This window comes from Chionomys nivalis, chromosome 11, assembly GCF_950005125.1.
Source record: "Chionomys nivalis chromosome 11, mChiNiv1.1, whole genome shotgun sequence".
Classification (NCBI taxonomy): Eukaryota; Metazoa; Chordata; class Mammalia; order Rodentia; family Cricetidae; genus Chionomys; species Chionomys nivalis.
This window is the reverse complement of record NC_080096.1, coordinates 58,823,610-58,837,820: the sequence shown is the minus strand read 5'-3', so window position 1 is coordinate 58,837,820 and position 14,211 is coordinate 58,823,610. Positions and strand designations below refer to the sequence as shown.

At 44.7% G+C, this 14,211-nt stretch overlaps 1 protein-coding gene across 1 annotated transcript in view; it reads left to right on the top strand.

Annotated features, from left to right (window-relative positions):
- Window positions 1-14,211, top strand: part of Adamtsl1 (ADAMTS like 1) — a 376,638-nt gene that overhangs the window by 242,476 nt on the left and 119,951 nt on the right. The window lies entirely within an intron of this gene.

The following is a 14,211-nucleotide window of genomic DNA, read 5'->3' as shown; positions in this document are numbered from 1 at the left end:
AGGGTTTTTATCAGTTCTGTTTATTACTTTGCCCCTTTACATGGGTGCTAGCCCACAAAGGTGCTCCATAAATAGGTCCCAAAATGAATAAGTAAATGAATAGCTTATATCAAGGTCATTAATATCAAGGATATTAAGTATCTGTGTTCCAATTATTTGGCCTGAGACTTGAAATCTATAGCACTGGGCTTTGCGCTATGACTGCATAGTTGTGAACGTGCTGCGCATGTGATTGGACAAATTAGTTGAGATTATTATAGTCTTACAAGGCTTCAAAATATGTTGTGAGAAAAGAGGAGGCACAACCTTGTTACAGATAATAAAACCAAATCTCTGAACCCTGACACCAGAGGCTGACACTCATAAGCATTTCACTTAGAAAACTTACAAATGTAAGTGTCCGTGTACAATGGGCAAATTTAAAACTGCTCATGAGAGCAACTCCAGAGACCTTACTGATTTTCTGGGCCTTCTACACTGAACGCACCAACAGGGTCCTCTCTAGTAACCATTCACTCCACAGCCCGAAACCCAAACTGAAGAGTGGAAGGCCGTGCTCTCCAGAAGCTGTAGGGCAGGCCACTGGCTACCTCTTCCTGGAACTTAAGGGTTTGCAGCAATCTTCAGCAGTTATTGACTGGAACATGCTCTTCCTGGGTGTGGCCATGTCCTTTTGTTCAAATATGTCTCCATGCTCAACTTTACCATTTAAATAGACCATTCCTTTTAAATTAGACTCTGTCCTATTGACCTCATTTAAAATTTGCTCTGTAAAACCAGATCACACTCTGGTGGGTTATGCCAGGTGTTGGGCCCTTTCCATACACATAGGGGCCACAGTTCAACCCATGAGAGAAATATAGTGCTTAGGTTTGCAGCATTTCCATGAGAAATACCACTGGCAAGTCACTGTGTATGTAGAGATGTCTGTCCTGATGTGACAGATATCAAATCATCTCCTTAACTCTGAAATACTGCATCCCAAATCTTAAGAGTTTGTGCTCTACTTGGAATGATGAGTAGGAAAAAAATAACCAAATGGGATCATAAAGTAATCTGAAACTTAGAACAGCGATGTACGTGAACACGATAAGGGGAGGGCTCGAATCAGACCTTCAGGTAGGAACAGGGAATTTGGCTTTAGGGAGGGAGTTTTGGAAATAAATGTTCAAAAGTGAAAAAGCAAAGGAGTGTGTGGGAAGCGACTGGACCCAGAGGAAGCTCAGTTTATTTGATCACTCGAGAAAACAGAAGAGGCTTCACTATGGGAGTTTAGTATACAAACACTAGTCATGTAAGATGAAACTGAGAGAAAGAAAACTTGGGATAAATAACAAAAATATGTTTGCATGAAACAACACTACACTGATGGTCCCAGAAGTCCATTCGGTGGCTTCGACCACAGGAAAACAACTCTGGAAGCCTGGAATCAGAAATTTCCACCTCGGAGTCTAGACAAGCCAACTAAAATATCAAAGTTTAGATGTTCTAATTAATCAAATTGTGTGTAGGTGAATAGGCACGTGGGTGTTGGGAAGAGTGTGGAGGTGAGAGAAGACACTGATATTCTGCATGATTGTCACTAGTCTTGGTGCTCTCCTGCTGCTGCCCACGCCGTGAAAGAGAAATTTTAGAGGTAAATAGCATGCCACTAAAGAGATACCATGTCATAAACATGACTTATTCTCACGAATTATTCAGTTCCTTAAAAATATCAGTCATAGGGGCTGGAGGGACGTGTCAGTTGTTAATAGCATTTATGCTCCTGCAGAGGACCCAGCCCTACCAGCAGATCACAACAGTGTCTTAGTCCAGTCCCAGGGAATCTGGCCTCTCTTCTCATCTCCACGGGCTCCTGCATGCATGTGATATATATCCATACACTCAGGCACACACATATAAACATAAAATAATAATAAATAACTTCTTAATTCTAGCATACAACGCTTAACTAGTATGATTTGTAATGCTAATCGCCTCCCTTTGTTTCTTTTGTTTTGAAAACTGGTTGAGATGGTGAGGCAGTTGGCATGGTGAAAGTGTTCATGTTGGCCACACAGTTCTCATGTGTAAGTCAGTGCCTTGCCACCTCAGGTGTTTGGTAATCTTGGCTGTGGACTATTTTTATGGAGCCAAAACCTCATGCCAAGCAGGCCCAATTCCAAAAGAAGCAGGGCTCTATCTCCTAGTTCCTGAGCTGCAGCAATTACAGTTTTATAGCGAGCCCTGGTTTTCCTGGTACTGTTTATCATAGATGCTTTTGGTTAATTTTTGGCCCTCTAGCGTGGTTTTACTCTCTAATGTCTGCCATCTCCTTTGAGGTTTGTGGTTTTTTTTCTAGACCCCACGGAGGGGTTTTCTAAAGCTCGCTGATTGTGGGAGATGAGTAACACATCCATCTGTTGTTGTTCTGTGTAATGGCGTCCCCTCTCTTGTCTATCTTTCTGTAACCCTCAATGATCTACTCCTCTGGTCCTTTGGGACAGAGCAGTATAGGAAGGGTAGCCTGAGTTCAATGCCCAACGCTGAGAAAACTGCTTCTTTTTATAAGTTTGTTTAAAGAGGCTAAACTAGAGAGCTATCTCAGCCACGAAGTCCTTGCCTTTTGAACATGAGGGCCTATCTATAATCCTCAGGATCCATGAAAAATGAGTCTGCCATGGTGCGACATACTTCAAATCCCAGTACAAGGGAGGTAGAAACTGGCAGATCCCCGAGGTTTGCTGTCCAGCTGCCCTAACATACTTTGGCAAGTTACTCCTGAAAAGGGTAAATGACTTCTTGAAAATTGACTCCCTTCTCTTGCAGGTCCCGTGAAGCCTTATACACTGTTCACCCTGTCCTCCCATGTTAGCCGATATTTATTAAGCACATAACAAGGACATTTTCTGCTATATCTATCTGTACCAGGCCCCTGACTTAGATTCTTACCCAGAAGTTCTCACTTGAACCTCAAAACAACCCTGTGAAATCAGAATTTCTGTTGTTACTGTTTTAAATGTAGAAGGTTGCTAAATAACTTTCCTAAGAATTTTCTAGCAAGTAGCAAAGCACAAGCCATCTGTGACTGATCTGATCCCAGAGCCCAAGGCCAAGGTGACACAGGCCTCCCTGAGCAACAGGCCCTTGTCTAGTTCCCAAAGATGCTGGGACGCATAAGGGTCCCGGTGACCCTGGTCACAGTCTAGGAAAGGAATCCAAGGAACAAACAATGGTGTGATGGATGTGAGGCCAAGGAAGGGAGCAAACAGCGCTCTGGTGAAGAGACAAGGGCACACTGAGGAGGAAGGACCCACCCCTGGCCAGCAGAGACAGAGATCAGAAAGAACAGACCAAGGGGAGGGGCTCGGAGCCCACCTGAGGGACTGGACTTCACTAGTTTGTCAGTAGATGCTGGTGTACGGCTGAGCCATAGCCACCTGAGCCTAGCCCAGAAAGGCACTTCAGAGGCTACACAAGGACTTGAAGTTTGAACTATGGGGGACATGGAGCCAAACTGATGAGTTTTATAACTTACATTTTGTTTAAGAAAAGCTTCAGGTCTTTAAAGTCTGCCATATGTATTAATAGTAAATAGCAAGTGTTTGGTGGGAATGTGTTAGTCCACTTCTGCTGATAGAACAGAACACCAAATAAGATACCTTTTACTTGAAGGGCTAACATCCATTATTATCAAATATTCCAAGGGTTATTTATAAAGAAGGGAAATTCCTCACCCTTCTGGATGGTGGAAAGTCCAAGATGAAGACCCTTGAAGGCATGTTGGGCGGGCTGCTGTTTAGAGAGCTCCATGAACACACGTGGGGCATGCTGTGTCCTCCTATAGAAGGAATCTGGACAGGGAGTAAAGGAAGGAGTGCCTACTTCGAAGCTTTGCGTGCTGGCATTTGTCCGTTCATGAAGACAGAGATCTGTGACAGAAACACCTCCGAAAGGCTCCCACCTCTCAATATGGCCACACTGGGGACTAAGTTACCAGCACACAATTCTGAGGGTACCCTCAGAGGATGGCAGACAGATAACCTGATACTCATAAGAGCTCTTGTTGCTCATCAGCCCTCTGGGTGCCAACTTCGCTGTGTATGGACGATTCTTAACTACTCAACTGGTATTATCATGGTTGCCAGATGGTGGCTTAACAAACTCTATCATCCCTTCCAGGTTAGCAATAGGCATTCTGCTATGGCACAGTTTCCACACCTTACTGGTTTTGCTCAAAGAGCTAACATCCATTATGATCAAACTGTCCCAGTCCATGGCCAATGGAACCTGTTCTAGCTAGCTTCCATGTCCTTTTTACAAAAACCCCATCACTCTGAAGTACCTCCCAGTTTTCTGGTGTAACAAGATGTTCCAAGCTCACTGGTTTTCTTCCCAACCCTGCTCTGCAGTGAGTCATTTCTATAGGAGTAGTTGTTTTTGTTAGAGAATTGAACTAGAGTCTCTACTGAAGAGATCCTGAGGGCTAGACACCCTGATTCTTTGATGCCACTAGGATGTCTGTCATCACTTCTAGGGCTGTCAGTGAAAAGAGCTAGACAGTGTTATGTGCATATCTGTGTTTGCTGGTGCCCATTGTACCTGTTTATTAACAGCAACGAGTTGGGGGCAGGAGGGAGGACCTGAAGATGCTGAAGTTGGATCCCCAGAACCCACATAAAAAGCTAGGTGTGACAGCATGCACTTGTGATGCACTAGACAGGTGGAGACAGGAAGATCCACAGCTTTTGAACCCAACCCAGTTCTTCAAGGACTATTCTGGTTTTGCCCCCTTCACATGTTTGCAACTGCCTTCACAGACAATTAAGAAACCTGGCTCACATTACTTTTCAGATTTTTGTGTTTATTTGTTCAGTCTTCTCAATGTTTGACTTCCAGCTACCCTGGCCCAGTGATGAACTGTGAGACACGCCCCTGAGCTACTCCCCACCAATGCTAAGGTGCAGGCCTTACAATGGAGAGGAAGCAACCATTCTGAGTGCTCAGCTCCAGGCTAGGATGCTTCCCACTCTGGTCACACTAGCTGCTTGCCCCACTGACAGCTCAGCTCTGACTGCATACGGTGGTGTCTTTAATTAGCATGCTATTCTGCCAGATAATGGCTTTCATTATACTACTTTTACACATATATACAATGCACTCTGGTCATATTTGCCACCAACTGGACTGTCTCTTGATCCCTTCTTCCTCTCTGCTTATCTCTGTCCTCCTCCCAAATTGTTCCCATTCTATATTCATCTTTGTTTTTCAGATATTTTCAGTAGCATATGCTCACTGTATGTTTGTTCACATGTTTTGTTATGACTTTTTCAAACATGTACATCATATACTTTGGTCATATCATACCCCTGCACACATTCCTCTCTTGTCCCTTTATCCACTGGTTCCCTTCCTCTATCCAAACAATTGCCATTCTACTTCTATGTCTGACTTTTTTAAAGCCTAGATCCTTTTCCTAAGAGAAATCATAGCTGTCTTTCTGAGTATCTTTTTGGCTTACCATGATTATCTCTAGTTCCATTCATTTTTCTGAAAATGACAACACAGTATTCTTTTTTATAGCTGAGTAATTCTCCATTTTCTTTATTCATCCATAGTTGATGGGAACATAGACTAATTTCACAACTTGGCTATTGTTAATAGTACTGTACAACCATGTGTGTGCAAGTGTCTATTGCACACTTGTGTACAGTGTGCTATTGTACACTGATTCTGATTCCTTCAGGTCTACGTACTCAGGAATGATATAGCTGGGTGATGATTTTCATTTTGAAGAGACTCCATAATGGCTACACTGTAGGCGCAATTTTCTGTCCCACCAGCCAGCTCCCAAATAACCACACAGAGACTTATTATTAATTATAAATGTTCAGCTGATAGCTTTAGGCTTGTTACTAATTAGCTCTTACAACTTAAATTAACCCATATTTCTTATCTATGTTGTAACACATGTGGTACCTTTCTTTAACACAGCCTGTTTATCTTCTTTCTCCTTGCTTTTCCTGGTGACTCCACCTTCTTCATTCCAGTGTTGTCTGTCTGCAAGTGCCGCCTAACCTCTTCCTGCCTACTATTGGTCATTTAGCTCTTTTTAAACCAATGAGAGCAGCACATCTTCACAGAATATGAATGATTATTCCCCAATACTACACTAGTTTCCATTGCCATCAGCAGTACTGGCTACCACCACCATCCTATCTCCTACTTTCTCACCAATGTGTTCTTTTCTGTTTCCTTGAGCATAACCATTCTGACGTGAATGAGATAGAATCTCAGTATAGGTTTTCTTTTTTGTTTGTTGTTGTTTTGTTTCATTTTAGCTGCATCCAGCTATGGGCATCACAGGAACCTGGGAAGGAGGGTAACAGTAGACAGAGACACAAGTCTCTAGGTTCACTTCAAGAGTGAACAATTTTTTTATTTTTACACACACCGCTGTTTACATATTGATTATCTGGTGCTAGAAATCCCATTGCCAACAGAGTCTGAGCAAATCATGTCTTTGTCCCCCTTATCTGAGTTCTTCCTTTGACACTTTTCTGCCCTTGCACCCTTGCTTTGCCTCAGAAGCCATTCCTCCTAGGCTTTATTTTGTGCCTGAAGTTTTCCACAGTCACAGAACCACATCTGGATAAGAATTTGTGCCCAAAAAAGGAATTCCAGACCATCTGAACCCAACAGTTTTGATTTGCACTTCCACACACATGGCTAAGGATGTTGAATATTTTTGTGTATTTGGGAGAGGTCATTTTTACTTTTTTGTCTACTGATTGACTCATTTATTGCTTTGATTAGTAGTTCTTTGGGGGCTTGATTTTTTTGAGTTATTTATGTATTTTGAGTATTAATTTCTTGACAGATAAATAGCTGGTAAGTATTTCTCCCTCTGTAGGGTGTTTCTCCCCCAAAATAAATTTGATTCAGAAGATATACTTGACCAGACTTGTACTGAGACTGACACTGTGGGAGCTGAGGATGATGGACAGAGAAGTCTGACACTGTGGGAGCTGGGGGTGATGGACAGAGAAGTCTGACATTGTGGGAGCTTGGGCTATGGATAGAGAAGTCAAACGCTGTGGAAACTGGAGGTGATGGACTGATTGCGTACTGGAAGATGTGAAGATAAATTTGGAGCCACTAGTAAGAAACTACAGAGGAAATGGATCCTGAATATTGCCTGACTACCCTACTTTAATCTTTTTAGAGTTGACTACTCTCCATGGTGTCCAATATACTGTCCGCCTTCTGATCACAGATATATTATAAGGAAAATAAAGACTTTCAAGGAACTTTACTTTTTTAAAAAATAAACCTCATGATATAAATAGTGGATAGAGATATCATGTTGGAGATTAACACGTAATTTTGAAGAATACTTCTAACAAAGACCTAAAATTTACAGTGATATTTTTCCTGCAAACAAAAACTACATTTTAAATTATTAGATAAAACTTCAAGTCTACTTTTCCATACAGGTTAAGGCAGGAGAGGCTTCTTATGATTTTAATAGGGCAAAGCAGGGAGAGTCCTGTGTTTTTATATTCTGAGGTTCTGGGAACCGAAGGGCAGTACCTTTTCAGAAAAGAAGAACAGGGAAGGTTTGGCAACTCTCACAAAGAGCCCTGTCCAAAGGAATGTAAACTGTCTTTCTACTTAATAGCTAATGCAAACAAAGCTGCTCACAAGAGTCAACCACCACGGGCTTCCATGGCCCACTTAGCTCCAAAGGCCACATTTGCAAAAGCCAAGTGCATCTCTCTGGCAGACTACACCCTACCTTTGCCCATTCAGCTGCCAATGGCCACTTCCCTGGAATGCCAACTGCAAGTGTGTGCGAGGCCTGGGTGGTGCCAGTGTGTTTATTTGTATTACTAAGAAATAGTGCTGCCGCTCCGCCATTTATCTTTTCCTTAGACTCTGAGCAAAGGGATCCTGGCCTTGGTCACTCAAAGATTCTTTGTTCTGCAGTGTTAATTATCCTGCCTTCGGAGACAGGCTGGCTTAATAGTGAAGTATACAGGAGCCGGGCTGCCTGAGTCTGAATCCTGACTCTCTTGTTTATTATCGGTGTAACTTAGGACAGATGGCTTAATGCCTCAGAGCCTTGGCTGGCTCACTCAAGTCTCCTCTCCACAGGGTCATATATGTAAGCACGTGTATCAGCTCAGCCCTTGAGTCTTACTGGGGCCTCAGTGAACGAAGCTTGGATGTTGCAGAGCTGAGAAATGCAAATCCACTGTGCTGACCTATAATAGAGGGCAGCTCCATTTTCCACGACCTGGGTCCAAGTCGTAGTGCCTTAGAAGTGATATGGATGACACTGATGTAAGTACGTGGAGCCCTTCACTCAGCTTCTCCAGGCCTGGGCTCCCGCTGTAACAGAGACATTAACTGTGGCTGTCTCACAAGGCTGTGGGGGTGATGAACGGGGTGGTGTGTTTAGAGAATTCGGCTAGGATAGGGCTGTGCAAATGTTAGTGACTGCGGCTGGTGCTGGTCACCTGAGGTATCAGCGGGGCTACTGTCACACTATGGCTTTTGCCCATCCCAAGACCTTGAGCTGACCAGATCTTAGTAGGGTAATCGGGCCAGTCAGTAGGCTGGAGTGTGAAGCCAAGTCTATGTAATGTAGAGTTTCAGCGGCAGGTCTCCTTAGGCACGTGTGATCCTGTCGGTGGGAAGGAAGACAGCTCCAGCTACTGAGATGGAGTGTAGCCCTCTGCCCGCCCTATGCCCACCCTCTACCCACTCTCTGCCCGCCCTCTGCCCGCCCTCTGCCTATCATCCTTGAGTAGGAGTCAATGACTCTGGAGCTTGGCAGGTATGAAGAATCCACTAAAGTATTTCCATCCCCAGAATCTTCTCTACCTATGAACAGGCTTTGACAAACGATAGTAATGTAGAGGACAGAGGGTTCCACAGAAAGAAGTAGAGAAAGAAAAAGAAAGCTGGGGAAACCAGAGTCTTTCTGACATGTTGGCCGAGGTCCCAACCATGAGCTAAACACTTAAAGCCTAGAAGCTGAAAGAAAGCAGAGCTACCAGCCTGGCACCATGGTCTGCCAGCCCAAAGCACTGCTGCAGGGGAGTTTCAGAATTCAGGAATTTTGTGTTAGAATGGCTAAAACATACATCACATAGCTGCCCCAATATTCTGCAGGAGGAAGAGAGGGTAACCACACACCCAACTCTAGTAGGTCAAAGCATCACAATAAAACATGTAAATATTTACATAAAATAGGATTCAGTCTATCAAAAGGTTATTAGTTTAGGCTCATTGTCACCAAGAGTTATATCACACTGCAGAAACATGTGGTGCCAGTTTTGCAGCTGGCAGTGGAAGTGGGCTGTTGAAAGGGCCCACAGGAATCCACAAGGATGACCTCAGCTAAGTGGAGAGGGCGCCTGAACTGGTCATCTCCTGTAATCAGATTGGTGACTGTCCTAATTGTCATCAGAGAGCCTTCATCCAGTAACTGATGGAAACAGATGTAGAGATCCACAGTCAAGTGCTGGGCTGGGAGTCATGTTGAAGAGAGGAAGGAGGAACTGTATGAGCCAGGGGAGTGTAGGTCATGATGGGAAGGGGAACCCAGGTGGGGAACCCACAGAGACAGCTAACTTGAGCAGCCTCCCATGGAAGGCCTGCCTCTTTCTGAACAGAGAGATGCAGGAGAATTGGATGGGTGGGTTGGGGGGTAGATCAAAGGCGAGACAGGGAGAGGGAAATGGGAGGAAAGGAGTGGGGGAAACTGTGGTTGGTATGTAAAACACATGAAAAAAATGTAATTAATAAAAGAATAAATAAAATACAAATGGGGGCACCACTGCAAGTAAGTGATCCAGAGATGCACACAGCCACGCAGCTCAGTGTGAGTCGGCACGTACTTCCTGGGCACCTGCTTTGTTCCAGGTACCTTGCCAGTGTTGAGGTTCCAGAGATTTGGTTTCCTGGAGCTGCGGCAACAGAGTAGGACAAAGAGGCTTAAGGAAAAAGCAAAGTTTACTGTGTGCACAATACAAGCTGGCAGAGACCTAATCAGTGCAGTAGGTACCCCGCCCTTCTAGAGGGCATTATTTAAAGGAAAAACCTGAAAAGTTACCTGAGCAGGGTGTAAGCTGGCGGGTGATCCTATATACAATGTTTGGAATGGTTGGAACGTTAGAAATTTCCTTTGGATGGTCCATTCCTGGGTGGTGCCTGCGTGGTCTGTTTGTGCTTTCTTGCACCCAGGTATTGATTGCCTTAGGGAAAACCACTGAGACTCAGGCCTCTATTGAGCTTGTCATGGCTGGGTCCTACACCTGTAGCACCTCCACACAGCTCAGTCCCTCCTATTTTCTTCTGAGATGTTAAGCTGGCCTCTGGGTTTGTCTGAAAGTCTTCTTCGCATGGCTTGTCAGCAGGGCTGGGGTGGTGTATGCCTTTAATTCCGGCACTTAAGAGGCAGAGGCAGGCAGATCTGTGTAAATTCCAGGCCAGCCTGGTCTACAAGAGCTAGTTCCAGGACAGGCTCCAAAGCTACAGAGAAACCCTGTCTCAAAAAAAAAAAAAAAACAACCACAGTTAACAGTTCTTCGTGCTTTATATATGCCTGGGGAGGGAGGAGCATAGTGAATCTGGTCTGCTTCTGGGACTTTCCAGAGGTTTTTTGAGTTATTTACTTCCTGTCCCAAGGAGCGTCCCTGCAGCAGATGGAGTATTTCACCTCTCTGTAAACATCCTGCCTTAAAATCCTGCTGTTTCACCCCACCACAGATTTCCCTCTGAGAAAGAAGGCTTTAACCTGGAAGGAAACTGCTGTGTACCAGGTTTAACGGTGGAATGTTCCCCCACAGGTTCAGGTGGTCCCGAGTGAGTGATGTTACAGAGCCTTTCATACATGAGGGCACTAGAGGTGTGCCTTGAGGATTATAGTACAGACTCAACTCCTGGTCTCAGCTCTCTGCCTCCAGTCTGAGGCTGTTAGACACCCCTAACTGTGTACTCACAGTGTCAAAAACTCCAGCATGACTTTCTTACCCAAATGAACTATACCTGATGAAACAGTAAGCCAAAATAAGCCTCCCTCCCTTAACTGGCTCCTATCAGGTATTTAGCCATGGCAACGAGAAGGAGCTACTGCATCTGTCTATTACGAGCTATCCGAAGTGATTACATCTGCAATGAACCTTTCCCACATAGCATCATACTCCGTGCTACTGTGGGTTAGAACCCCAATATATCTGTTGGGGAGATACAATTCTATGGAGAACAGCAGGAGAAACAAATTGGACATAGCCACGTGCTCCATTCGAAACAATAGCTGAGTTGAGGTAGTGATGTTGTAAATATGGTGACTCCCCAGAGAAGCAAGCGTGTGGTGGATGGAGAAGTTTCTTCAGTGACAGTGATAATGTAAATGGAGATGAAGAGATAAGCGAATTCACCCAAGGAAGGGGTAGAAGAGGCTCACGTCCAAAGTTCAGCTCTGACCTCCTTATTACTGGGCATATGCCAGGCTGGACCCAACACTCCAGGAAAGCCTAGCGGCATCCTCCACACTGTCAGCCAGAGCTAACCATGCCCCCAGCTGGCTTCCACTGGAAGATCACTTTCTTGGAAACGGTCAAAGGCATAGGGAGCAGGGGTTATCAGCTGCCTGTCAGATCCACAGCCCACAATTACAGCCTCTGCGTAGAAGAGAAACAGGAGAGCCTATGCTTCCTCCCTTTTTTGGCCAAAGTTGATTAAAATATTTTTGACCCAGAATCAGCCAAGTGCTTACTACACTGATAGTGTCCGCTGACCTCCTTCCTGGAGAATGTATAATGTGCTTTATTAGGGCAGACAGCGTTTCTCCGACAGTATTCAGCTGGTCTCATAGCTGCCAAAATGCCTCTGCTTCAAGGACCTAGCTGCTGAGTTGCTGCCAGGAGTAAAGCAAGAGCAGGGGATGAGGGTACAAAAGCCTGGGCCTGGCGAACTTTAACCTCGGGACAGCACGGACTACGGCGGCAACTCCTTTTTGAGACGTGGAGAGTGGGCATTGCTTTATGCCCACACCTAAGCTTCTCACTTGAAGATGAGAGGGGTGTGGAGAACACCTTTTCTGAACACAAATACCAAGTGTGCAGCTTGGTCCAGTGAACCCTTTCGGAAGGTGGAGCCAGGTCCAGCACTGAGATGGGTACACCATCCGGAAGGACCACACACTCTTCTGTGGTTCCCTCCCACCGACAGCAACTACCTTCCTGACCTGTAACACCACCGACTTTGAGGTTGGAGCTGGTGTGATGACACACAACGGAGTGAAGCTTTGTGTGTGTGGTCCCACTCCCTCGTTTTCAGGTCTGTGAGACTTGGTAGTGTTTTTGATTGTTGCTGGAGTTCATTAGCATTGTTGTATGACTATTTATTCACCTGCTGATAAATGTCTAAGAGTTTCCCAGTCTCGGCATGTATGTGTGGTGCCCCTATGAATGTTCTGTGGATGAATAAGCGTACACTGGGAAGGGATAGACACTTGTATGTAATTTCCTTTTGCTGTTTAAAATCTGTTTGCCCCCACCCACACAACCTAGAAGCTTACAAGACTAAATATTTGTCATCTCTGGTTGCCTACTTGAGTAAGGAATTTGGAAGCAGCCTAGAGAAGTGGACCTGGCTCAGCCCCTGTCTAGGTTAAGGTCAGCTGAAGCTGGCCTGGGTCTGGCTTATAAGGCACATCTCACAGATAAATGGCAAGTGGACACTAATTGTGTCAGGATGCCGCAGTTCTTCAGCTACGGGATCGTTCCTCAAGACTATGCTCATGACATGGTGGCTTCCTTCCTCACCACGAGGAAGCCATCAGCCAGAGCAGAAGCGAAAACGACACCCTGAATGATCTAACCCATAAAGTCACACGGTCTCACTTTGGCCTCATTCTGCTCATGGGAAGACGGCCTCTAAGTCCAGCCCTTGCTCAAAAATCCAATGGGAAGGAAAGATGGGCACACTTGCCTCAAACCTACATGTTTTAAAGCTTGATTTTATTTGCTAGGGTCCCATAAATAAAAAGTTTATAGACATTCAAACAAGGATCCTTAAAAAATGTGTTCAGCCCACCCCTTTTATTTAAAATTTTGTGAACGGTTTTTGGAGATTTTTGAGATATTTCCTGGAGACACCATTATATAAATAGGAAATACAGAGACTTTGATGTCAGGTATAGCCAAGTAGGTTTGAATCCTGGGTTCACTACTTCATTATAAGTACTTGAATTCTTCAGCCACACCAGTTCTCAAATTCCTCAACTGTAAAATTAGGGAAATCAGTGAAACCTATCTTTCTGAAGGTAACTAAATAAGATCAATTTGCCTGCCCTTCATAGTGGTAGATTCTCCTTCCTTCTGCCAGTTTTTCAGGAATTTATTAGCCATCTCCATGACCCACCTAGATGGAGTTCCAGTGGATTCTGTGAGTCGTATAAACACACTCCAACACAGGCTCTACCTGAAGTGACAGACACGGTAACAGGGCCCTTGAAAGGCAGAAAAACTATAACCCAGTTGAGAAAACAATGACCCATGCCTGGAGCAGCTATAAATGCATATATAATAAACATGGAAGATATTCTGAAACAGGAAGACAGGGCAAAAACTATTCCAGGACCTTGGTTCGGTTTGCAAAAGCAGATGGTACTAGAGGGCCATGAGGGATAAATGGAAATAGCAACGGAGTTGACTGCAATTATTGCTCATCATAGTGTTGATGAAGGGGGAGGGGAAGTAGGTGGGGGGTTAGAGTAGCAAGAACAAATGGGAGTTTCTACTCAGTGTTACAATTGGCGGAAAATCGTTAAGGCTAAATAAAGGCTTTTGAACAATTTTCTGGGCTCACTAGAGAACCTTGGCAGGCCTAGTAGTAAAGGATGCCCCACTGGGCTTTCCCTGGCTAGCTCCCTTTTATAGAACCTATGTGTCTCAAATGGTGACCAGAAGACCATTTGAGAACTCTTGTGAGTCAGAGTCCAGGTAACTGGACTTTGTCCTTATTGCTGGAACTTTTGGAGGACCAGTCGGCAGGGAAACACAGTGGGGCTGGTTTTATAGGCCCTCAGATCACAGTAAATGTGCTTCTCCAGGCATGGCCATTTGCAGCCTGCCATTCATGCACTGGGCTCATCTGTGTATCCGTCTTCTCTGTCCAGATAATGAGCCACCCGCTCCTTACTTCTCTGATCTATTT